Source organism: Apodemus sylvaticus, chromosome 14 (genome assembly GCF_947179515.1).
Source record: "Apodemus sylvaticus chromosome 14, mApoSyl1.1, whole genome shotgun sequence".
Taxonomy (NCBI): domain Eukaryota; kingdom Metazoa; phylum Chordata; class Mammalia; order Rodentia; family Muridae; genus Apodemus; species Apodemus sylvaticus.
The window spans coordinates 91,250,513-91,275,413 of record NC_067485.1 but is presented as its reverse complement, the minus strand read 5'-3'; the positions used below and the strand labels follow the sequence as shown (position 1 = coordinate 91,275,413).

The 24,901-nt window shown below is 38.4% G+C and overlaps 1 protein-coding gene and 1 pseudogene across 17 annotated transcripts in view; both read right to left on the bottom strand.

Moving 5' to 3' along the window:
• The window catches only part of LOC127664908 (ubiquitin-conjugating enzyme E2 pex4-like), a 239,713-nt gene that overhangs the window by 206,289 nt on the left and 8,523 nt on the right, over nucleotides 1-24,901 (bottom strand). The window lies entirely within an intron of this gene.
• On the bottom strand, nucleotides 20,955-21,891 carry LOC127664910 (40S ribosomal protein S15-like; annotated as a pseudogene).

Below are 24,901 nucleotides of genomic sequence, written 5' to 3'. Positions count from 1 at the left end.
ATTCTGTGAGTAGAATGGGTAAACAGTGTGTAAGAGCATCTGATGCGCAAACATGAGAACCGATGTTTAAGTCCCCAACACCAACAAAAAAGCCAGGCAAGAGCCAAATGTATCTGAAACCTGAGTGTGGAGTAGAGACAGATGGGTCCAAGAAGCAAGCTGGCCAGATAGCCTAGGCAAAAGAAGAGGTTTGTTGGGCTGGGTAGCACACATCTTTAATTGTAGCACAGCAAAGACAGGCAGCTAGCTATTTGTAAAAATCTAGACCAACCTGGTCTGCACAGAAAGTTTCAGCTAAGTGAGGGCTACATGGTAAGAACCTGTCCCCTCGCATCATAAGAAAGAGAGGGGGGTAAGGAGGGAAGGAGGGAGGGAAGAGAACAAAAGAAAGAGAAAGAAAAAGAAAAAGAAAGAAAAAAACCTCTTCATGCCTGTGGTACATTTTCACTTTGCTATTTGGTCCTTGTGCTGATTAAGTTTTAAAAAAAATTATTTTAAAACTTTCTTTCTTTAAGGACTGTCTTAAAGTTTAGTTTGATACTGCAATTTTTTGAGGAAAATATTTGCTTTGATTCACACAGTTTGAAGGCATAACATCCATTAAGATTAAAAAAAAAAGTCAGTGGCAAGAATCTAAGGTGAGGAAGACACAGTGGCAAGAATCTAAGGCAACTGGTCATACACACAGTGTCTACCACAGTCAAGAAATAGAACAGAGAAACATTAATGCTATAGTTCCTACAATTCTTTAATAAAATTTTTATTCACAGTATTTCCTTCTATACTTAAACTTTTTACAGTCTATGTTCCTGAGCTTTTCAAGCATGTTCTCTTCCATAATTTTATTAAAGTACATTTTATATATGTTTGTGCTTCACTTTCCCCTTTTCCTTTACATAAACCATAAAATTTTTTTGAGACAATGTTACTGAACACTCCTGGCTAGCTTGAACCTTGAAATGTAGACCATTTCCTTCTGCCTTTCAAGTGCTGGTTAACTTACAAACTTGTAAGAACTCATTGGGGGATTGAGATATATACGCTGCTTTGAAAATTTTCCTTTATTTGTATTTAATTTTAACTTGAACTATTTATATCCTGTACAGACAGATACTACTCTTTCCTATCTAAAAGAGCACACTGTTAACTGAAATATTGCCTACAAATGTAGTCTCCTCATTAATATTGGCATTGTAATTTTTTTGTCTTCCTTACAGCCCTTCCCTTATATCAATGTTTTTGTAGACTACAGGATCCATTTAACTCATTTACAATAAATACTGTTTTTCAAATGTTGACTATTTTATTAACAAATGAAGTATTTTGGAAAGCATTAATTCATTAAAATAATTTAGTTCTGTGGGTATACTTAAAATACTATATTTTACTAAAGATTGTTTGCTTAAATTATTTATGTTTACTTGTGTCCACCTGTGAACATGCAACTTTGAGTGTGTAGAGGTCAGAGGACAACTTGTGGAAGTTAGTTCCCTCCTTCTACCATGAAGGTTCGAACAAGCTATGCTTTAAACTCTATAAGGCTTGGTGACAAGTAAGTGCCTTTATCTACTGATCCATTGGTCCCTCAAATAGCATTTCACATATCTTTAACTACTTTTAAGTTATTGGCCTTTGATTCAAATCCAATTCTTCTCTAATTGTCCTCTTTAAGTTTCCAACCTCTCTGTGGTTTTTTGTTTGTTTGTTTGTTTGTTTTGTTTTGTTTGTTTTTTGTTTTTGTTTGTTTGTTTGTTTGTTTTTGGATTTGGTTTTTTTGAGACAGGGTTTCTCTGTATAGCCCTGGCTGTCCTGGAACTCACTTTGTAGACCAGGCTGGCCTTGAACTCAGAAATCCACCTGCCTCTGCCTCCCGGAGTGCTGGGATTATAAGCATGCGCCACCACTGCCCGGCTATTCTCTGTGTTCTTTAAAGAGGTTTTGACCCTAGATCTTCTTTACAAATCTACCTTAGACCTATCACTTCTTTCCCAATAACCCAACAGAAGCCTCACTAAGATCTATCTGATTCTCCTTTAACCACTATCTCTCTAAAATATGTCCTGAGCTTATACACTAAACTGATACTGAGTTTAACTTTCTACATGTTTTAAAAAAGACATTTAAAATTTTTATGTGTAAGAGTGTTTTGCCTGCATGTATGTCGGAATAACACATGCTTATCTGGTACCAGAGGAGCCCAGAAAAGGGTGTCAGATCCCTTGGGACCAGACTTACAGACAATTGTGAGCTATCCTGTATGTAGGTGGTACTGAGAATGAGGCTAAGTCATCTGGAAGAACAGCCAGTGCTCTGAACAACTGAGCCATCTCTCCAGTCTCTTAAAAAAAAAACTTATTTTTATGATGTTTAATTATGGGAATGGAGTGAGAGGTGTAAGTGCAAGTCCCCAGAGAGTCTAGAAGAAACTATCAAATCCCCTCAGTCTAGACTTACAGGCAATTATAAGCCATCTCATGTGGGTGTTGGCAAACTGAATTCCAGTCCTCTGAAATAGTAAGCACTCATAACTGCTGAGCCAAGTATCCAGTCCCTAATTTTCCGTATCCTAGTTTAAAATAGGAATGAGTGAACATATTCAAAGTCAGGGAGACTCTAGATAGACTTCCCAAGTATTTCCTGTTTCCAACTCTACAAAACGTATGTGACCTGCTCCAGCTTTACAATCAATCCTACAACTATAATTACAACTTTTTTGTTGTTGGTGGTATTGTTTTTGTTTTTGGACTTGGGGTTTTTGAGACAGGGTTTCTCTGTATAGCCCTGACTGTCCTGGAACTCACTCTGTAGACCAGGCTGGCCTCGAACTCAGAAATCCACCTGCCTCTGCCTCCCAGAGTGCTGGGATTACAGGCGTGCACCACACCGCCCGGCTTATAATTAACTCAACTTATTTGTAATTTCTCTACTACTTCTTTCTATTCAATACTGATAAAGAATTCAACTTTCTATTACACAGTTACAATTTCACTATAAGAACCTTTATCTAGATATTGAACACTAAACATCCTTTAAGGCCTTAAAAATCATCTGTTTCAGATTAAAACTATAAAACTCTTTGTCTTTCTGGGATATGCTTTAATAGTCTAGGTAGGTGGAACCTGTGGAGGCTAACACCTTGGGAAAGAAAAGATGACTTACCTACAAGTTTTGAACTCATTTACCTAACTTGAATGAACACCCAGTATTTCTGGAGTATTACAAGGGTGAGTAAAATAAACTAGCTATAGGAATCACATTGTAACTTCACAAGCAATACATAAAAAACTTGCACAATTTAAAAACCAATTCTTACAGTTATCTCTTCAAGTGATAGCTGTAGTAACTGAAGAAATCACTAAGTAATTAATTCTCGTGTTCAATAATGACTTTACAAATATTAACAAAGAGGAAGGATGGCTCAGCAGTAAAGAGCAGCAAGTGCCTTATTCTGACCCCTGTGGATGGGCAAACACACAAACATAAATATTTTAAAATGTATTTGTATTATTCTTATTTATGTACATGACCAAGACATGTATCTGCAGGTATCCAAGGAGGAGAGAGGAAGGTGCCAGATCGCTTAGGACTGAGTTACAGACAGTTCTGAACTGCCTGGCCCTGGTGCTGGAGTGCAAAAGAAGCAAGCCCTCTTAATTATTTAGTCATCTCCCTAGCCCCATAAAAATAAATCTTGGGGGAAAAACAAATATTGACTAATTCTCATGAAAAGTCTCTATTCTTGTCCTAAACGGTTTCCACATTCTACATATTTAATCTTCCTGAGTCTTATATACTAACTACACCACCATCTTTCTTGTTTCAGATGAACTGATCATACTTAAACTGATCATAGCTAAATAAAGCTTTCAACACAGGCAGTGATTAGAATCCCATCCTAAATTTTCTCAAAAAAACAAAAAAAAACAAAACAAACAAACAAAAAACAAACAAACAAAAAAAACCTTCCAGTTCCCTCCTGTGTCAACCATTCCTTCTCCACTAAATTCAATCTCAATATTAAATATGCTAACAATTCTGCAATTTTACCAAAACAAAAATGAAACACCCTAACTTCAGGTGCTTCCTTTTATCCTTTGAGGTACAATTTAAACAGTTGTTTTCATTTCCTATACTCACTTTCCTTTCATTCTCCCAAGCTCAGACCAAGCTTTGGCCCACTTCACTGAAACTGCCACCCTCAAAGTAACATTCATCTCCAGTGGCAACCTCATCCCTACCTTACCTGACCTCTATGTGAAACTTCCTTTGCTTGTCTTACAGACCAACGAAATTTGATTTTGTTTTGTTTTCCTCACTCTTTTCCTATCCTCCATCAGTTCCTGTGACTCTTAAAAAACTAATGCACAAAGATTTAAGTTCTTTGTATCTACTACTTGTTTCCTTATTGAACCATTTAGCCTCAAGAGGAGAGAGAGAAAGAGAGAGAGAGAGAGAGAGAGAGAGAGAGAGAGAGAGAGAGAGAGAGAGAGAAAGAGAGAGAGAGAGAGTAAAGCCAACATTCACCCCACTAATACCAAGACCCCATGTGCCCCAGGCAATGTAAGTCCCTCTGCCCACTTCAGAGCTTCTGTGCTGGTTCTTCTCTCCACCTAGAAAGCTAGTCCCTCAGACAATCAACATGCTACCCCCAACCCATCCACATCACCAATCTTCTCACTCATCACTAATAGGTTAGAATTCATAACTTAGGGCTGGAGAGATGGCTCAGTGGTTAAGAGCACTGACTGCTCTTCCAAAGGTCCTGAGTTCAAATCCCAGCAACCACATGGTGACTTACAACCACCCGTAACGAGATCTGACGCCCTCTTCTGGAGTGTTTGAAAACAGCTAGTGTACTTACATATAATAATAAATAAATCTTAAAAAAAAATTTCTAACGAATTGTCTAGCTCATTATCTCTCTTATGCTAGCAAGAATTTTATGCTGTTCATTCTTTGACTTACTTTATGTTGCTATTCTTAGAAGTATGCACTCAAATTATTTGGTAAATTTGGAATTAAATCTAAAGCTTTCATTTTATATATCAGAAGTTTAATGCTAGCAAGTCAAAATTTTACACGATCCTATGACTTAAAATATTGAGACTATAACCAGGGCAAGCCCTCTTGGCCTACATAGGAAAAAGAGATAATTTTACTACTGTTTTTCAAACTTTTATTTTTGCAGGTGGGGAGGGGGATCCCACTAATAAATTTCTCTTCAACTGCAACAGATAGCCTTTTGTTGCTAGAGTAGCTACCTCTGGGGGGGGGGGAAATGATTATTAGGATTTAAAAAAAAACTAGGGAAAAAAATGTTAAAACTCCACTGGGTTTCTAAAATAACACTAATGCTTTAAGACGGGGCCAAGTCACTATTCAAAAGTAAAGTAGATTTGTTAATGTGAGGAATTAATAAGAAAGAACAAATATAACAAGAAACCCAATCAAGAAATATTTTCTTTTTTTGGGGGGGTCGGTTTTTTTTCAAGACAGAGTTTCTCTGTATAGCCCTGGCTGTCTTGGCACTCACTCTGTAGACCAGGCTGGCCTCGAACTCAGAAATCCACCTGCCTCTGCCTTCCAAGTGCTGGGATTAAAGGTGTGCGCCATCACCACCATATTTTCTTAATTTCTTAAATCAATTAGTGTCTGTGTGTGTGTGTGTGTGTGTGTGTGTGTGTATGCCACTAGAAAAGGAATTTTTTTTGCAGTATAAAGTGCATACTACATGAGTCCTTTTCCTTTTTCACAATTTCACAAATTGAGTTCATTCCTAACCATACATCTAAATAACCTAAGCATATGATTTTCCTTTCCTAATTTTTTGTTTTTCAAGATAGGGTTTCTCTGTGTATCCCAGTCTGTCCTAGAACTTGCCCTGTAAAGCAGGCTGTCCTTGAACTCAGAAATCTGTCTGCTTCTGCCTTACCACCACCCAGTAACAGCTTTTTATTAATGTAAAAGAAAGAAAGAGAGAGAGAGAGCAAAACACAAAAAAACAAAAAAACAGGGCTAGAGAAATGGCTCAGAGGTTAAGAGCACTGACTGCTCTTGCAAAGGTCCTGAGTTCAATTCCCAGCAACCACTGTGGCTCACAACCATCTGTTATGGGATCCAATGCCCCTTTCTGGTATGTCTGAAGACAGCTACAGCGTACTTATATAAAAAACAAACATACAAACTTTTTGCTCAAATGAAGTACTTGGCAGGTCTTCTTTATGAGTTGCCAGCATCGCAGCTCTTAGTAAAGGGTCATTTGAACACAGGGATAAGGAAGCATTACAGCATAAGTGACTCCAGGCTACAGTATGAATACACCAAATAAAAGGATGGTTTGTATTATGGGTAAGTAGAACAGGACAATTTGGGGGTTCATCCTAATATTCAGAAAGGTATACAATTTAAAACTCAAAAATAGTCTACTCTGGAATTGTCCATTAACTTTCACATATTGAGGTTTATTTCAGGTAAATGCAACATCTGAAAGCAATGTGATGCTTCAGACTATTAAATGATCCCGATCTTAGTTCAGAATCCCAGCACTCAATGTAACACCCGGGTGTGGCAGTATACTCCTGCAATCTCTGTACAAATAGAAACAGTAGAATCCCTGTAGTTGCTGGGCAGCTTTTCTAGCTAATCATAACCAGCAAGTTCCAGGTTCAGTGGAAAATACCATCTTAAAAATAAAAAAAAATAGTAGAAAAAATTTTAAAAGCTGGATATAGTGGTACCTGCCTTTAATCCCAGCACTTGCTTCACTGAGGCAGTTGGGTCTCTTGAGTTCAAAACTAGGCTGGTTTACAACAAAGAAATGAAGGTCCAGGTCAGTAGGGGCTACAGAGAATTCCTGCCTCCTCCAAAAAAAGGAGGAGGAGGAAAAGAATCAACAAAAGAAGAAAGTGGGAGAGAAAATTAGAATTAGGAGTACTGGCTACTCTATCAGGGAACCTAGGTTGAATCCCAACACATGGCTGCTTACAACTATAATTTAATCCAGAGGATACCTTTTTTCTGGCTCTTAGGCAGGAGGCAGAGGAGTAGTTCATAGAGGCACACAAGCAGGCAAAACACTCACACATACAGAATAAAAGTAAACAGTTAAAAAGTAAAATGAACTAAGCATAGTGGACTGCACCTTTAATGCTAACCCTCAGGAGGCCTAGAAAAGTGGATCTATCTCTGAGTTCAAAGCCAAATGGTGCTTGAACATACTGAGTTCAGGACAGTTAGGGCTACTAAGTGAGACATTGTCTTCTTTTTTTTTTTTTCTTTTTTAAGTGGGGTTGGGAGTGTGCTAATAAAGTATTAAGTGACAGATGAAGATATTTAACCTGACACTGAAATCTCCCTATACATACATGCACATAAACACGTACACCGAAACACTTGGTTCTTTACTATGCCCTCAGATAACTTGATTCTAAAACATCTTAAGATGTTTAAGGGTGTTGTGCTGTTAATAACTTTATTGTTATGTTAATAATAAGTCATTGTGCTTCAAATCCCAGGAATTATTCTTTTATCTGTCCATATTGTCTTAGTATAATCTGCCCAATATGAAGTCTTTCAAGCTACCAGTACAGTGATGGTTAATTATTTGCTTGCTTTTACTATGACAAGGTGTTCTAAATATTTCCAGTCCTGGAGTTATAGTCATTGCTCTAGGTAGTACTGTTTTTTTCAGTGGGGAAAAATCAATATATTGTTGTACTTTGTAACCTATTCTCTTGAAATTGTTTTTTTCTTTTTGGGGGGAGGTGGGGAAGAGGGGGGAGGAAGGGTATGTGTATTGGGTGTTTTACCTGCTTTTGTGTCTGTTCACCAAAAGCCTGCATTGCCCATAGAGGGCAGAAGAGGACATCAGATCCTTTGAAATTGGAGTCACACAATTGTTATATCCTATGTAGGTGCTGTGAACCAAAACCAGGTTCTCTGCAAGAGTAACAAGTGCTCTTAACCACTAAACCATTTCTCCAGCAAATTTATTTCTTCTCTTTATTCCAGTCAATATAAAACACCCAGCTAACTAATAAGACAGCTTTGCACAAAACTAATCTACCCCATTCTACTAAAGACTATCCCAGATTAAGGAGGTAGAAAAATAAAAGGCAAAACTCAGAAGAAAATACTTTAACTTGGAAAGACAAAGTAAAGCTTCTTTTCTTTCTGAAGCCATCATGCCATCCAGACTAAGGAAGATCCAAAAATTACCACAATTCAAAACTCAGATAAGCGTTGTTAGGTGCACTTAATATGGATACTAAAGATCAAGCTTCAACTTGCAAACATGCGCATTAAAAAATTGAATCAGTTTACAAACAAATTATTTCATTATTAAAGTGGCATGAGACATTTGGTGTTCTCCCAAAGAATCTGGGTTCTGTTCCCAGCACCCATTTCAAGGTTGTTCACAACAGTCTGTAACTCCAGCTCCAGAGAATGTGACACCATCTTTTTTGGCATGTAAGACATTTGCACCCATGTGGTGTACATAGACATAACCAAAAATAAATCTTTCCCAAAAAATGTCTTATGCAATCTGACACAATCCAGGTATCCAGAGGGGACAGGTAAAGTGACAATACTAAACAGCCAGACACAAATACAATAAAGTGCCAGGTTTAATGGTATATGCCTTTAATTCCAGCCCTTGAGACACAGAGACAGAGGCAGACAAAGGTTGATGATGTCTATGTGTTCCAGACCTGCCACCTAAGGATAGTTAGACCCTGTTTTAAATTTAAAAAAAAGGAAAAAAATTAAATCCTGGCCCCCAAGAGTATTTAGTATCCATTCCTTTATTATTTTCCTTACTTTTCTTTAACTGGATAGTTCGCTGAAGTATATAAACACTGTGTCTGGTTAATCTTATTATATAATTTTTAAATTTTATTTGCAATATTTTATCATACAAATCATGTACTATAATAAAATCATAAAATTAAAAAATAGTTGGGCATATCATTATATATACATGCCATAATATTCAGTAAAGATGCCATTTAAAATAAATATAAAGAATGAACATTTTCAATCTAAGTCTTGACCAAAGTCTAGTGGCCTAAAAGTTTAAGGGTTGCTTAACTTGGATTTTAATTCTATTCAACTGTCATTTTATAATAAGAGATATAGTAGGGGGTTTTTTTGTTTGTTTGTTTTGGTTTTTGAGACAGGGTCTCTTTATATAGCCATGGCTGTCATGAAACTCCCTATGTGAATCAGGCTGGCCTCAAACTCAGAGATCCTTCTGCCTCTGCCTGTCAAGTGCTGGAATTAAAGAAAGGCATGTGCCACCATCCCTGGCCCTCTTTTTTAAAGAGTTATTTATTTTACACACACACACACAGACACACACACACACACACACACACACAGTTGCTGTCTTCAGACATACCAGAAGAGGGCATCAAGATCCCTATTACAGATGGTTGTGAGCCACAATGTAGTTGTTGGGAATTGAACTCAGGACCTCTGGAAGAGCAGTCAGTGCTCTTAACCGCTGAGCCATTTCTCCAGCCCTCTCTTGGACACTTAAAAAGAGATTTAAAGAATTAAGTAGGCAGGTCTAGGACAGAGTACTTGCCTAGGAAGCACAGTCTTCTGTAACAATGCACAATAAATACATAGTAAATAAAAGTTTCTTCAGTCATAGCACCAACAAGCATTTGGTATTACATTGCTAGTGCTTGGAAAAACAAACAAACAAACATCTCCAGATTTACCAAGACTTGTTTATGCCTCTAATAGTCACCTATTATACAACTCTCATCTTACAGGGGAGTATCTCTTGCTGATCTTCAAAGCATGACAGCAGAGATGGCTTCAGTATGTTGACACACAAGTAAAAATAGAACAGATTTCAGGGACTCAAAATGAAAAAGGCAGAGGATGAATATAACAAAACCATAAAATGGAGATGACTCTTCACATAATTTGCATTTAAAGTGCTGAATAACTCAACTGTACCTTTTAAATAAGTTTTACTAGAAGTAACACCTATTACTGATATTTCAACAATATAGAGTTCAGAATTGCTTGTCAATACAACTTTTACTTTTACTTTTAATTACATTATTTTTATGTGTGCTTGTACATGTGCAGCATACCACAGTCAGAGGACAACTTGCAGGAATAGTCTCTCCTCCTATCATCAAGTAGATTCAGGGGATCAAACTCAAATCATCAGATATAGTTACAAATGCCTTTACCTGCTAAGTCATCTCATTAGTTCAACACAATTTAGTTTTTATAAATTGATTTTATACCATTAATCTGAAGACTAATTTTAACTCTCATGGATGTTTTCTACTTTCTCAAAGGCTTTACATGAATATTTTTATACTAATTCAATAAACACTAAATATTAATAATGCTAGTTCACAATAAGTATATATACTAAATACATGAATTAGACAGCCAATCATGCTCAGGTCCCACTGTTCATCATAGATGAATTGCTGCAGTAAGTTTTCATATGTAAAGCTTGCAGTTTTGACAAGAACCAAAATGAATACAATGAGGAAGATAAGGAAGCAGAGGTGAAGGAGAAGGAGAAACAAAAATGTCTGAGGGAGGGCTGGAGAGATGGCTCAGCAGTTAAGAGCACCGACTACTCTTCCAGAGGTCCTGAGTTCAATTCCCAGCAACCACACGGTGGTTCACAACCATCTGTAATGAAATCTGATGCCCTTTTCTGGTGTGTCTGAAGAGAGTGACAGTGTACTCACATACATAAAATAAATAAATCTTTAAAAAAGAAGATTTAAAAAAGAATGTTTGAGGGAAAAAAAAACACTGAGAATGCTAATTTGACTAGAAATTCTATTATCCAAAAGATTGCTTAGGTGCTGGAGAGATGGTTCAGTGTTAATAGCACTAACTGACCTTTCAAATAACCACAATTCAATTCCCAGCACCCATAACTAGCTATGTAATTCCAGTACCAGAGAATCTGATGACCACTTTTGGACTCCAAGAGTGAATATAAAACTTATTTACAATATAATGTGCCAGTAGCCCAAAACAAGTATTCCTTTTCTAACATCCCCAAAAGAGATTAAAATTAAACGGATTCTTTTAAATGACATTTTGTTCTGTTTTGTTTTGTTTTGTTTTGTTTTGTTTTTTAAGACAGGGTTTCTCTGTACCTGAAACTGGAAATCCACCTGCCTCTGCCTCCCAAGTGCTAGGATTAAAGGCATGCACCACCATTGTCAGGCAAAATTAAACAGATTCTTATCACTACAATTCATTTAGCATATATTTACTTAGTATCTACAATATGCCAAGTTCTACAAATACATTGTAATAAAATGTAGCAGTTATTAATGCTGCTGTTAACAGCTAAGGTTATCTTACTGGGCCTCAACATAATTGTGACTAGGTGTGTGGCTAACATAACACTGTGACTAGATGCAATTAACACCGTAAAACTCACAATGCATCAAACTCATTTGTAGTCAAGAGTATTTAAATTACTGTGCAGGAGCTTCCAGAAAGCTCTACCAACATTTCAGATGATGGTTACTCTGTTACTCAGTAATATCATGGATTAGAGATGCTTGCCAACTTTAACAAATAAAGAATCCCCTGTGTTTGAAGCCATTGAGATCTTAAGGTTATTTGAGGTTTCTCAAAACTTTTTGGTTTTTTGTTTGTTTGTTTGTTTTTGTTTGTTTGTTTTTATTTTTTGTTTTTTTTGAGATAGGGTTTTTCCGTGTATCCCTGGCTGTCCTGAAACTCGGTAGACCAGGCTGGCCACGAACTCAGAAATCTGCCTGCCTCTGCTTCCCAAGTGCTGGGATTAAAGGTGTGCACCACCACAACCACCACCACCACCACCACCACCACCACCACCACCACCACCACCACCACCACCCAGCTTGCCTTTTTGATTTTTTAAGGTTTGTAAGTCCCACACCCTTTCCTGAGCATTTATAAGTAGTTACCAATTGCTGGAGGAGGGCTTCATGAAGTTCCACCCCCTCTCTGAGGATTCATAGGCAGTTAGTGGTTGCTGGAGAATGGTGAGACATATTCTTCAGTGGTGTAACCACTGGTAAGATATCTATGCTCCTGTAAGTAACACTGGTACATACATACAAATATACATACATACATACATACAGACAGACAGACAGACAGACAGACAATACAAGGTGCTGAAGAGATGACTCTGCAGTTAAAAATGCAGGCTGTTCTTCCAAAGGATCCAGGTTCAATTCCCAGAACTTCCGAGGCAGCTCACAATTGTCTGTAACTTCAGTTCCAGGGTACCCAACACCCCCACAGAGACATATATGCAGTAAAAGTACAATGCAAGGCAGAAGCAGGTGAATCTCTTTAGTTTGAGGACAGTCTGGTCTACAAGAGCGAGTTCCATGACAGCCACAGATACACCTAGTGTCAGTTAATTAACTAATTAATTAATTTTAAGAAGGCTCAACACAAGGCTATGTGTAAGTTACAAGGTTACCTATGACTAGGTATCTAACTTCAGACTGGTTAAGACACCCTAATACATCATTCTATTTAATTTTTAGAAAATGGTCATTCAGCTGGGCGGTGGTGGCACAAGCCTTGAATCCCAGCACTTGGGAGGCAGAGGCAGGCAGATTTCTCAGTTCGAGGCCAGCCTGGTCTACAGAGTTAGTTCCAGGACAGCCAGGGCTACACAGAGAAACCCTATCTCGAAAAAAACAAAAAGAAAGAAAGAAAATGATCATTCAAACCCACAGAAAACTTTCTAAATTCTGTTCAACTAACTTAGTGATTGATTATTCCCTTCCTGTTCTTGGTACAACCTTATTATATATAGCAATGTCATATTTTTTTAAAGCAATGTCTTAAAGGAATTCCAAGTACTTTGAAAGTAAATAAACCCAAGTTAAGGAACATAGATACAAAGCTACAAATACAATCTTTTGGGAGTGGTGGCTCATGTCTGAAAACCTAGAACTGGAAAGGGTAAGGCAGACAGGAAGATAGGAAAGACTTCAAGAACAATCTAGGCTACATGGTGGTTTTTTTTGTTTGTTTGTTTGTTTTTGGTTTTTTGTTTGTTTGTTTTTTGGAAACAACAAACAGGGTTTCTCTGTATAGCCCTGGCTGTCCTGGAGCTTACTCTGTAGACCAGGCTGGCCTTGATCTCAGAAATCCGCCTGCCTCTGCCTCCCAGAGAGCTGGAATTACAGGCGTGCGCCGCCACCACCACCACCCGGCTCTACATAGTGTTTCTAAAGGTCACTTTTATAGGTGGGAAATTTTGCTCAGTTGTTAAAGAGTACTAGCTGCTCTTGCAGAGGACCCAGGTTCTGTTCCTACCACCCACATGGGCTGCACACAATCATTTAATGCAAGCAAACCAAACACATGTAAACATCAAGTAAATTTTTAAAGGGTTCTGGGGGCTGGAAAAGTAGTTCATCAATTAAGAGTCCAGGCTACTCCTCCTGAGGACCCAGGTTTGATTGCCAGCACCCACTTGACAGTTCAAAACCATCTCCAATCCCAGACGATCTGAGCCTTCTTCAGGCCTCAGCAGCACCAGACATGCCTATGGTACACGTACATGCAGGCACCCACACACCAGAGCATAATTTTGTTTCGACACCTTTTGCTTTGTTTCAAGACAGGATATCTCTGTGTAGCCCTGGCATTCCTAAAACTCACTCTGTAGATCAAGCTGGCTTCAAACTCAGATTTTCCTGCCTCTGCCTTCTGAGTGCTAGGATTAAGACATGTGCCACAACAACCCAATTTATTCGGGTCCTTATGGCAAGTTAGGTATACAGCTTGCTGTCTTCTGGGGAAGTGGGGAGTTTAAGAGACTCCAAAACATGATAGTTAAATTGTTGCCACAAGAGAGAAATAACAGGAAAGCAATAAGCAAGTGGTTTTCAAAAACTATCTTTTTGTCTCTCCACCAAAAGCATGTGGACTGTGATTGTTTCGAACAGATATTTATGTTAAACTGATAGAAATTCATGAAGCTTTCCATATTTTTACGGATTTGTATTCAGCTATAATGAAAAATGAAATTATGGATTTCACAGGAAAAATAGAGAAAATTAAAGTATATTGAGTTAACCCAGACACAGAAAGATAAATAGTACACTTTCATATGTAAATCTTAGTTTCTAGTTGTTAAATATGTGAATTTAAATGAAAGCAAGATGAGAGGCAATAGGACACAGATATGAAAGCAGATGGACTGATGGGAACAGACAGGTTGATAGAGATATGGGTAAGAATCAGCCAAAACTAAGTATATATTAAAAATGCTGTAAGGAAACCTATTACTTTAGAAGCTAATTTTTAAATTAATACCTTTAAAACAGTATGTCACAGATCATATTGGTGCCAGTAGAGCCCAGAAGAGGGCATCAGGTCTCCTTGAACAGGAGTTACAGACAGTTGTAAGCCTCCCTCCCCTACCATGGGTACTGGAAATGTGGAGTCCTCTATGTAAGTACCTTTAACTATTAGTCATTTCTCCCATCCTTTTTAAGTAATATTTTCTTAAACATGTGGACAATATTGATAAAAGTAAATGGTTTTCAGACTGCAGTCTTTATCCAAACATATCCACATATCTCTAGACTACAAAAAATAATTGGTTTACAAGAATATGGATTAGTTTAAGCCATTGGCCAATTCTTTGGGGGGGGGGAAGTGGGGGAGGAAAAGAGGGAGGGATGGAGGGATAAAAAGAAAAGAAAAGCTAAACTCATCTTGGCAAAGCTGATTATGGCAGCAAATCTCAAACTGGGGTAGTGGTGGTGCACGCCTGTAATCCCAGCACTCTGGGAGGCAGAGGCAGGCAGATTTCTGAGTTCAAGGCCAGTCTGGTCTACAGAGTGAGTTACAGGACAGCCAGGGCTATACAGAGAAGAAACCCTATCTCAAAAAAACCAAAACTAAAACAAAACAAAAAACAAAAAACCAAAAACAAAAACAAAAACAAAAAAGAAAAGAAAGAAATCTCAAACTGCATTTACTGCCAAGGATCTATAAAGCAGTTATATATTATCTAACTGACCTACTTAAAGTAAACTTAGGGTAAACATCTTCTTGAAATGAAGTCTTAGGATACTTAGGTATCACTTAGTAACAAAGGATACTTTCAAGAGCTTAGTGTTCTGCATTGGCTGGTGATCCATCTCCACAACCTAAGTGTGCTAGACCACTTTTAAGTATCCCCAAGCAAGGGTTGGGACAGGATTTTGCTTTTATTCTCCTGGAAAAAATAAAAACAAACCCCTGCCCAACTCGCACTTGTGTGTGTGTGTGTGTGTGTGTGTGTGTGTGTGTGTGTGTGTGTAGCAGAGAAAAACAAAACATCCAGCTGATGTTCCTTTTCAACTAGTGTCCCAAAAGGAAAAACTTTCTCCTCCACACTGTCTTAAATACCCTTCAACGCAAAGACCCTCCTTCCTGCTTACTTATGTTCACTGCCTGTGGGCTGATTACTTGCTCACTGTCTCTTGACCTCGCACTGACTTTGGTTCTTGGAGTAAAGGAGTGTGATAGTGCTGAGATACACCACCACAAAGTCTTTTCAGTAAATATCAAAGTCTTTGGGGATTCACAGTATGATCAAATATCCTGCAACGCTCAAGTGCTGTGGGCCATTTCAACTTTACTGTTTTGTCTCACCCCTAGATGCCACAGCAATATTTTACCCAACTCTCTCTACTATACTATTTTATAGCAATTACAAAGATTGACTGCCTTCTTTACTAAACAAAAGCATTTTTACTAGTGTCTAATAAACCCAATATTTAAAGACAATTCAAATAAGAAAACTACTTTGAAAAAGAACTAATTCTTAGGACAATTTTCTAATTGTCATTCTAGTAATAAAGGACAGAGAGGCAAGTAGACAGATGTTCAATATAATATAAAGATAACTAATTTAGAAAACTCTCAATGGAGTTAAATTTTACCTAAAAGTAGGCTGGAAAAAAGGCTCAGTGGTTAAGAGTACATGCTGCTCTTCGAGAACCTGTGTTTAGTTCCCAGCACCCTTGTAAGGTGGTAATTCCACCAATTTCAGCTAAAGAGGATCAGACACCCTCTTCTGGCCTCTGCAGGTATGTATACCAGGCAAACACATATATATGAGTACACATAAATACATTTTATACACATACACACAAATAAAAACAGCTGGAGGGAGGATGTGGGGGTGACACACTCCTTTAATCCCAGTGATAGGGAAGCAGAGTCAGATGCATTTCTGTGACTTAAGGCCAGTCTGGTGTACAGAGCTAGCTCCTGGACAGTCAGGTTTACACAAACAAACCCTGTCTTGAAAAAAACAAAAACAAAAACAGTAATAGCTAGAAGTGGTGGCATACACCTTTAATCCTGACAATTGGGAAGAAGCGGGATCTCTGACTTTGAGGCCAGCATGGTCTACAAAAGAAAGTTCCAGGACAGCCAGGCTACACAGAAACCCTGTCTTGAAAACCAAAATAGATAAAAATATGAAAAAGCTGGAGATGCTTTAGCTGTTGGCAGCACTTGCTATTTTTACAAAGGAACCCAGACTGGTTCCCAGGACTAACATGGTGGCTTTAGGACATCTGCAACTTCAGTTCTAAGGGATCCAATGCCTTCTGACCTCTGCTAGCACCAGGTATGAATGTAGCACATAAAACATATGTGGAGCCGGGCAGTAGTGGCGCACGTATTTAATCCCAGCACTTGGGAGGCAGAGGCAGACGGATTTTTGGGCCAGCCTGGTCTACAGATTGAGTTCCAGGACAGCCAGGGCTACACAGAGAAACCCTGCCTCAGAAAAAAAAACAAAAAACAAAAACAAAACAAAAAACAAAAACAAAAACAAAAAACCCATACATGGAGGCAAAACCACACATTAACACTCACACACATTGGGCTGGGGAGATGGCTAAGATTTAAGAGCACTGTCTGCTCTTCCACAGGACCTGAGTTCAATTCCCAGCACCCACAAGGCAGTTTGAAACTGTCTATAACTCCAGTTCCAAGGATCCAACACCCTCACACAAACATACATGCAGGCAAAACATCAACACACATAAAATAAAAAATAAACACACATTAAACAAACAAATCAAAAACATTATAATAAAAATAAATCTTCTTTGAAAATTTTATCTATAACATTTTGAAGTAATAAAGGATTCATAGAATATTTCACTTTGGGCATTGTTAATTCTCCAATTTAAACTATTTATAAAAATATGCACCCAGGGACTGAAGAAACCGTTTAATTAAATTAGAGGATCAATGTTATCTACTCAAACCACTATAAAATAACCACATTATCTTCAGAGTATTGTCTTACCCTTCCTACAGAAAAAAAATAACTTTTTATCTAGCTCATTTTAAAAATGAAATTATGAAAGAACCATTTTAAAGGAAACCAGTCAGAATGCCTCCCTTTTTGCTCCAATGTTATTTATTACTTGACCCATAGGGTCTATACTGTAATTTAAAAAAGACAATAGTCTCCAAGGGCCCCCTGGAATGATACACACAGTAAGTGAAAAGTATTCTAGTTAGAGGAAGGCTGAGAAGAAAAGGGAGTATACCAATCAAGACGGAGATGGGTAGGGCATATGTTTCAGGTATTTTGGCTTCTGATTGTTGTTGTTTCCCCTGTTTTCATTTTTATACACAGTTTCCTAGCTGTCCTAACATGCCATACGTGCCTGGCAGAGTTTGATCTCTAGACCCATAGTAGAAGAAATGAACACTTGTAAGCTTATATGTAAGCGTATGTGTATGTGCCCTTACACACACATTCATACCCACACCATATACACAATAAACAAAACTTTTAATAAGAAATTAGAAATGAGGACTGGGGTGATTGCAGAGTATGTAAAAGTGCTTTTTTCTGCCAACGCAAGGACCTAAGTGCAATAAATAAAAAAAAAAAAAAAAAAAAAAAAAAAAGCAGGGCATGGCCATGTATGCTTGTAACCCACACATAGAGAAAAGATAGAAACAAGCACATATTAATGGAGCTCACTAGCCTAGCTGAGACCTTAATCTTCAGGTTTAGTAAGAGACCCTGTCTCAAGGGCTGATACATAAACCAGACAGCGATAAAGAAAATGCCTGATGAGTCTCCTATGCTGCACAGGCCTGTACCTCCATGCACATATTACATATGCAAGTACAGGCATACAAATGAGTGGTAGGGATGGGGAGGCGGGGAGGGAGACAAAAGGAAAGGGGAAGGGAAAAAAGAAAAAGGGAAGAAAGCAAATTTAAAACGATTGCCAAAATGAAAAATTAAATGGTCAGTCTAAATAATAAAACAGGCATAGATGAAAACCAAGCTACTAATCTGGAAAATAAAGGGGAGGATGAAGTGGAAATATCTGGTTTCTTTAACAACTCAGTTGTGTCGTGTTTTTTTTCTGCAAGCTGTCGTGTGAGAGAACATGCATGTGCTGTTTTGCTAAAAACAGACACTTCAGAGGGTACATGATGTTTAGAAAGGACATAAATAGAACCCCACAATGAGGACACTCTTGCACTGCTACACGCCCGCAATGCTTTCCTGGTCTTAGAAACACACAAAAGAACTTCTCGTGGTATTCCAGCTCATTCTGGCCACTTTCCTGACTTGTGCCATTCGGCAGAGTCTTGTTGTTTCTGCTGGATCATGCTGCCACTACTGATTCATGTTTGGTACTTGCTATTGAAATGGACTGCTGATATCCTAACATCGAAGAATGGAATCGTCCCAAGGAATTACTTCTGAACAGTCCACAACACCCTTTCCTATTATCCTTCTTTTTCCCCTACCCCTGGTTGATGGGTTAGAAGAAAGGTTGAAACATTTAAGAACCCTAGATAAAGTAGATTTTGAAAAATCTAAGCCTTCAGAAGGAAGTCTATATGGGTAAAAAGAGCAACATTGTCAAGCCTTCACAATCATGTGACCCAACTCTTCAATCCCTGGAAAACTGTCAACACACAGTTTATCCCAAAGTATAAAATAAAATATCAGGCTGTGAGGTAGTCACACCTGCCTTTAATCCCAGCACTCAGGAGGCAGAGACAGGCAGATCTCTGTGAGTTTGAGAACAGCTTGGCCTACAGCAAGGCTGTTACAAAAACTCTGTCTTGAGATAGACAGACAGATAGATAGATAGATAGATAGATAGATAGATAGATAGATAGATAGATAGATAGATAGATAGATAGACAGATAGACAGACAGACAGACAGACAGACAGACAGACAGACAGACAGACAGACAGACAGAAATATACAAACTCAGAATATAAGTATGTATATTCCACTTAGTTCCAACTAGGTGGAAGAAAAGATAGAAGTCTTCCCTTATAAAATTCTAGGAGTTAGCAGATATCCCTCTTCCCAAGTGGAGCTTCATAGTGTTTCCAGTATGTGAGTACAGAGAAAACTGAGTGGGACAAGGTGACACAGAGCTATAGTCTCAGCAGTTGGATGGCTGGGGCAGAAATAGCACAAGTTTTGAAGGCAACATGGAATATAAACAAGTCCCAGATCAGGACTGCCTATATAGACAGACCCATTTCAAAAATCAAAGAAGGGAACATGATGGTGGTGGCACACACACCTTTAATACCAGCACTTAGGAGGCAGAGGTAGGCTGATCTCAAAGTCAGTCTGATCTACAGGGCAATTCCAAAACAGCCAGGGTTACACAGAGAAACCCTGTCACAAAAACAAAACAAAACATCAAAACTTTAAATTCAGTCTCTTTAAAATATCCAAACTCCCTCTTAAACTTCGAAATGCCTCAACTGTAGGCTCACATAAAAATAAAAAAATAAGTTACATACTTTAAGAGGTCAGAATCAGGGCAGTTACAAATCAAATCAAAGTTCAAACGTATAAAGAGTCACTGCTTAATGTCTGGGACCCACTGAGGATCCACTACGCTTTAAGGGTCCTTGGCAGCAGCATTTATCCAGCTCTGTCTTCCTCAGGACATGCAGCTTTTCTTGTAGGCTCAGACTGGCTCCACTCCATAGCTGCTGCTATCCTGGTCATCTCACAGTACAGGCATCTCCAAAATGTTGGCATGTCCACTACAACTGTGCTGCACTGTCACCAATACCCTCATAGTTTTTTTCTTCAGGGACTCAAACCCTGGCACATAGTGTGAAACCTCAATTTCTCTCCATGATCTATCTCTACAATCCTAGGTATTCTGAGGATGTATCTAGCTCCCACTACAACTGAGTGCCAGATCTGCCAGCAGCAGAAACAAACACTAAGTCCAATGTGACACTATTCCCCTGGGTGACCAGCCAGCAACTAAGTGGCAGGTTGACTACACTGCACCATTTACATTGTGGAAAGAGCAATGTTTTGTCCTTGTTGAAATACAACATATTCTGGTTTTCAATTTGCCTTCCTGCATATAAAACTTCTGCCAAAACTAAACCCACGGAATTATAGAATATTTTATCCAACACTATGATATTCCACATAGCATTACTTCTGACCAAGAAGCTCACTTCACAGCCAGAGAGGTGCAGGCCATCTCATATAATTCACTGCTTCTTACTATGTTTGTCACTATCCTGAACAGCTGGACTGTTAAGAAAATGGGATGGCCTCTTAAAGACATGCCTATAGGATCAGAGTTCTCCTGAAGGTGATATATGCTTTGACTATATGCATAGTTTTTCTTAAAGTTAGGATTCATGGGTCTAAAAATTAAAGTGTAAACCTGTGATGATTCATCTTGGTTATCAACTGATTACATCTGAAATAAAACCACAAATAGCTGGACATACCTGTGAGGAATTTTTCGTGATCATTTTAAGTGGGAAGATCCACCTTAAATCTTATGCCCCACATAAAAGGACACATAAGGAGTGTTGTTTCTGCTTTTTTTCTGCTTGACTTCATTGAACTTCATCTAACCTGTTTTAGACCCATTCCTTCATTGGAATTAAAATACATTCTTCGGGATTCCGACAAAGACTAAAGACCAGCCACTCTCTTGGAATCCTATACTCCAGTACCAGGTTGGAACTGCTGTGACATCTAGTCTCGTAAACTGAATAACTCCTAGGATTTCTGGCCTTTCCATTAGGAATCAGCCACTGTTGAACTATTTGAATGAATCACCACCTATAAGCCAGTCTTTCTTTTTTTTCCCCTCCGGGGACTAAACATGAGTATTTGCCTCAGCCACTTGAGGATGAAGCAGGAGTAGGTGGCACTAATACCAGGCCAGCTGTGCTTAAAAGGCATATAGGTATTGGAGAACTCACACAAGTAGTGGCATGTCAGCTCTGTTTAATTTCCATCTGCTTGAAGGTATAAGCCCACTATGCTGCATACCATCTGGTAGGATGATCATGCACCTCAGGTAGATCTTCACCACCTCAGGCTTCTCCATGGGTAGCACCTCCTACTTGGTCTTTCTCAAATGCTTGAATAATGTAAGTACTGCTTCCACTGCCTCTAGAAAGCACTGTACAACTGCATCTGCTACTCATAGAACATGCCCAGTAATTGGTCCAGATCCACACCACGGCAGGCGAATTTGCAGAAGATCCACTTCTCCATTTCAGCCATCTTGGTGGCTGCTCAGAAATACTGGCTGCATCTGTACTGTTATCTTGAACTTCCTGTAAGCTATTCTTAACAACAAATGTTAACTACATTCTAGTAGATGATATAGATCATGGAAGAACCTATTTATTCCTAAGAAAGGAAGCATATTGCAAATAGTATCTGCTGTTCAGCTTTACTGAAAACTTATACTCTTCAAAAATAAATAAAGCTGCCAGGCAGGGGTGGCGCACGCCTGTAATCCCAGCACTTGGGAGGCAGAGGCAGGCGGATTTCTGAGGTCGAGGCCAGCCTGGTCTACAGAGTGAGTTCCAGGACAGCCAGGGCTATACAGAGAAACCCTGTCTCGAAAAAAACCAAAAATATAAATAGATGAATGAATAAATAAAACTAATAAAAATTAAGACAGGACTTGCTGATGTGGTGCACATCTTTAATCCCAGCAATCAAGAAGCAGAGAGACAGGTAGATTTCTTTCCTGATATACATGGTGAGCTGTAGGCCAGCTAAGGCTATATAGTGAGGACCTGTCCCAAAAAATAATAAAGCAACCATATATGTGGGTACAGACAAAAAAGAAATGAAAGAAGAGTCTTAAAATTTTTGCATATATATTAACAGCTGCACTAATCACAAGAAAAGAAGTGGAAAGAAGCCAGGGCATAATAGCACATGTCTTTAATCCCAGCACTCAGGAGACAGAGGCAGGTGAGTCTGTAAGTTCAAGGCCAGCCGGATTACAAAGCAAGTTCCAAAACAGTCAAGGCTACACAGAGAAAGCCTGTTTGGAAAAGGCCAAAAACAAAAACAGGAAACAAAAAATTAGACTAGGAGCCAGCTAGATGGCTAAATGGACATCAGTTTGATACTAAAGACCTGCATAGTAGGAGAAAAGAGACTCCATCCAGCAAATTGCTCCTCTGACCCCCACAAGCATACCATGACATATGTGCCCAAACACACACAAACAAAAATTTAATTTAAAATTAAAGGTTTAAAATGGCTACAATAAGGGGCTGGAGAGATGGCTCAGAGGTTAAGAGCACTGACTACTCTTCCAGAGCTCCTGAGTTCAATTCCCAGCAACCACATGGTGGCTCACAACCATTTGTATATGGGATCCCAAGCCCTCTTCTAGTGTCTGAAGCCAGGGACAGTATACTCATAAACATAAATTTAAATGGCTACAAGAATAAATATGTTTTGACAATCAAAGAAACAAAAATATCTTCTGTGTAGTAGCACAAGCCTATAACCCTAGCACATGGGAAGCAGAAACAAGAGGATCAGAGGTTCAAGGTCATCCTTGGCTACCATAGACTGGGAAGGAGAGAAAGAAAAGAACTACAAAAGATTCTCTATGATTGCACCACTCCATATTCTCACCAATAATATATAAAAGATTTTCTTAGTATCTTTGCCAACAACTGGTGACTATGTCTACTCACATCTTATTTTTAGCTATTCTAATAGTTAACATAGTAATATATTATTGTGCTTTCAATTTGTATTTTCCCTAATGTCTACTGACTAATGACCACTGATACCAAACATCTTTTCATTTGCTTATGTGCCATCTGTGTATCCATCCTTCTTTAGTGAAAGGTCTGTCTTTTGTTTGTTTCCTAAGTGACTGGTTTTTACTGTATAGTTCAGTTTCTTACACATTGGCTTTTGCCAAACATATCTTACAAAGACAGTGGTTCTCAACCTTCTTAATACTGTGACCCTTTAATACAGTTCCTCCTATTGTAACCTCCAACCATAAAATTATTTTCATTGCCACTTCATAACTATAATTTTGCTACTGTTATACTATGCTTTCTGGTGGTCTTCAGTGACCCTGTGAAAGGGTAGCTTGAGCCACCCAACCCCCAAAAGTTGAGAACTGATACTCTAGGACTACAGAGGATCACTGGATAAAAACATTTGTCATATAAGCCTGATGACCTAAGTGTGATATCTGAATCCAACACAAAGATGGAAAGGAAAACAAAGACTCTAAAAAGTTGTCCTTTAACTCTCATATACATGACTTGGCATGCATGAACCCACAAACACATATCATATATAATAAAAAAGTCATTCCAATTCATAACTAGTGTTTGTGTATATGTAGTATTATCTGTAGGTGGTGGTTATGTGAATGAAATGCATGAGGGTTTGTGGACTCATACCTTCACATGCTTAGGGTACAAAAGGATGCCAAGAGCCTTTCTCTTGAGACTGGGTCTCTCAATGAACCTCAACTAAAGCTCCCTGTTTTCACCTGGCTAGAAGGGCTAGCCAAGGAACTCCAGGGATCCAGATATAAGCTTGTCTCCATCCACATCTATGCTTGTATTAACAGACATTTGCAGCTATAGGCTCTTGCATGGGTGCTAGGAGCTTGAACTCATACCTAAACATCAAGCATTCTTACTGAGAGCCATCTTTCTCAACCTTGTAGTCTATCTTCTCATCTCCCTAAAAGTTTTCATACACCCAAAGGTTTTAGTTTTGATAATGTCTAATGTATCAATATTTTCTTCTATGGATTATGCTTTCATTCTAGTAATAATTAAGGGATCCTTAATTCACAAACATGTGGAAATATCACAAAATATAATATGTATTATTTTAAGTAAGCTACATATAGAACTATTAGTATTGCTTTATAGTAAATATATTAATGTGCTAATAATTATCTAAAAGCCACAGCTTAGTTCTACACTTAAACATATCAACCAGTATTTAAGATTTAGAACAGGTTATATAAGTATGGTGGCATATGCCTTTAATTTAAATCCAGCACTCTGAAGGTACAGGCAAGTGTTTCTCGGTAAGTTTGAGTACCTCTATACAACAAGCATCAAGCTAGCCCAACCTACATAGTAAGACCCTGTCTCAAAAACCAAAAAGAAAGAAATAGAAGTGAGGTCATCCATTATAAAGACTAATGCAGAAAGTATACTTTGTTCTATAATATTTTATTTACATTTAAAAAATTAAATTGTTATTTATAAATACCTAAATTTCCTATTATTGAAACGATTCACTATGTAACTATTGCTTAAAAACTGTTTTAGTCCTTAACACTAAGAAAGCTCACTTATAGCCGGGCAGTGGTGGCGCACGCCTTTAATCCTAGTTCTTGGGAGGCAGAGGCAGGCGGATTTCTGAGTTCAAGGCCAGCCCGGTCTACAGAGTGAGTTCCTGGACAGCCAGGGCTACACAGAGAAATCTTGTCTCAAGAAAAAAAAAGGAAGAAAGTTAGTTCACTCATGGACAGAAAATGGCTCTTAAACTAGGTCATACTAGCCACTCAAGAAAA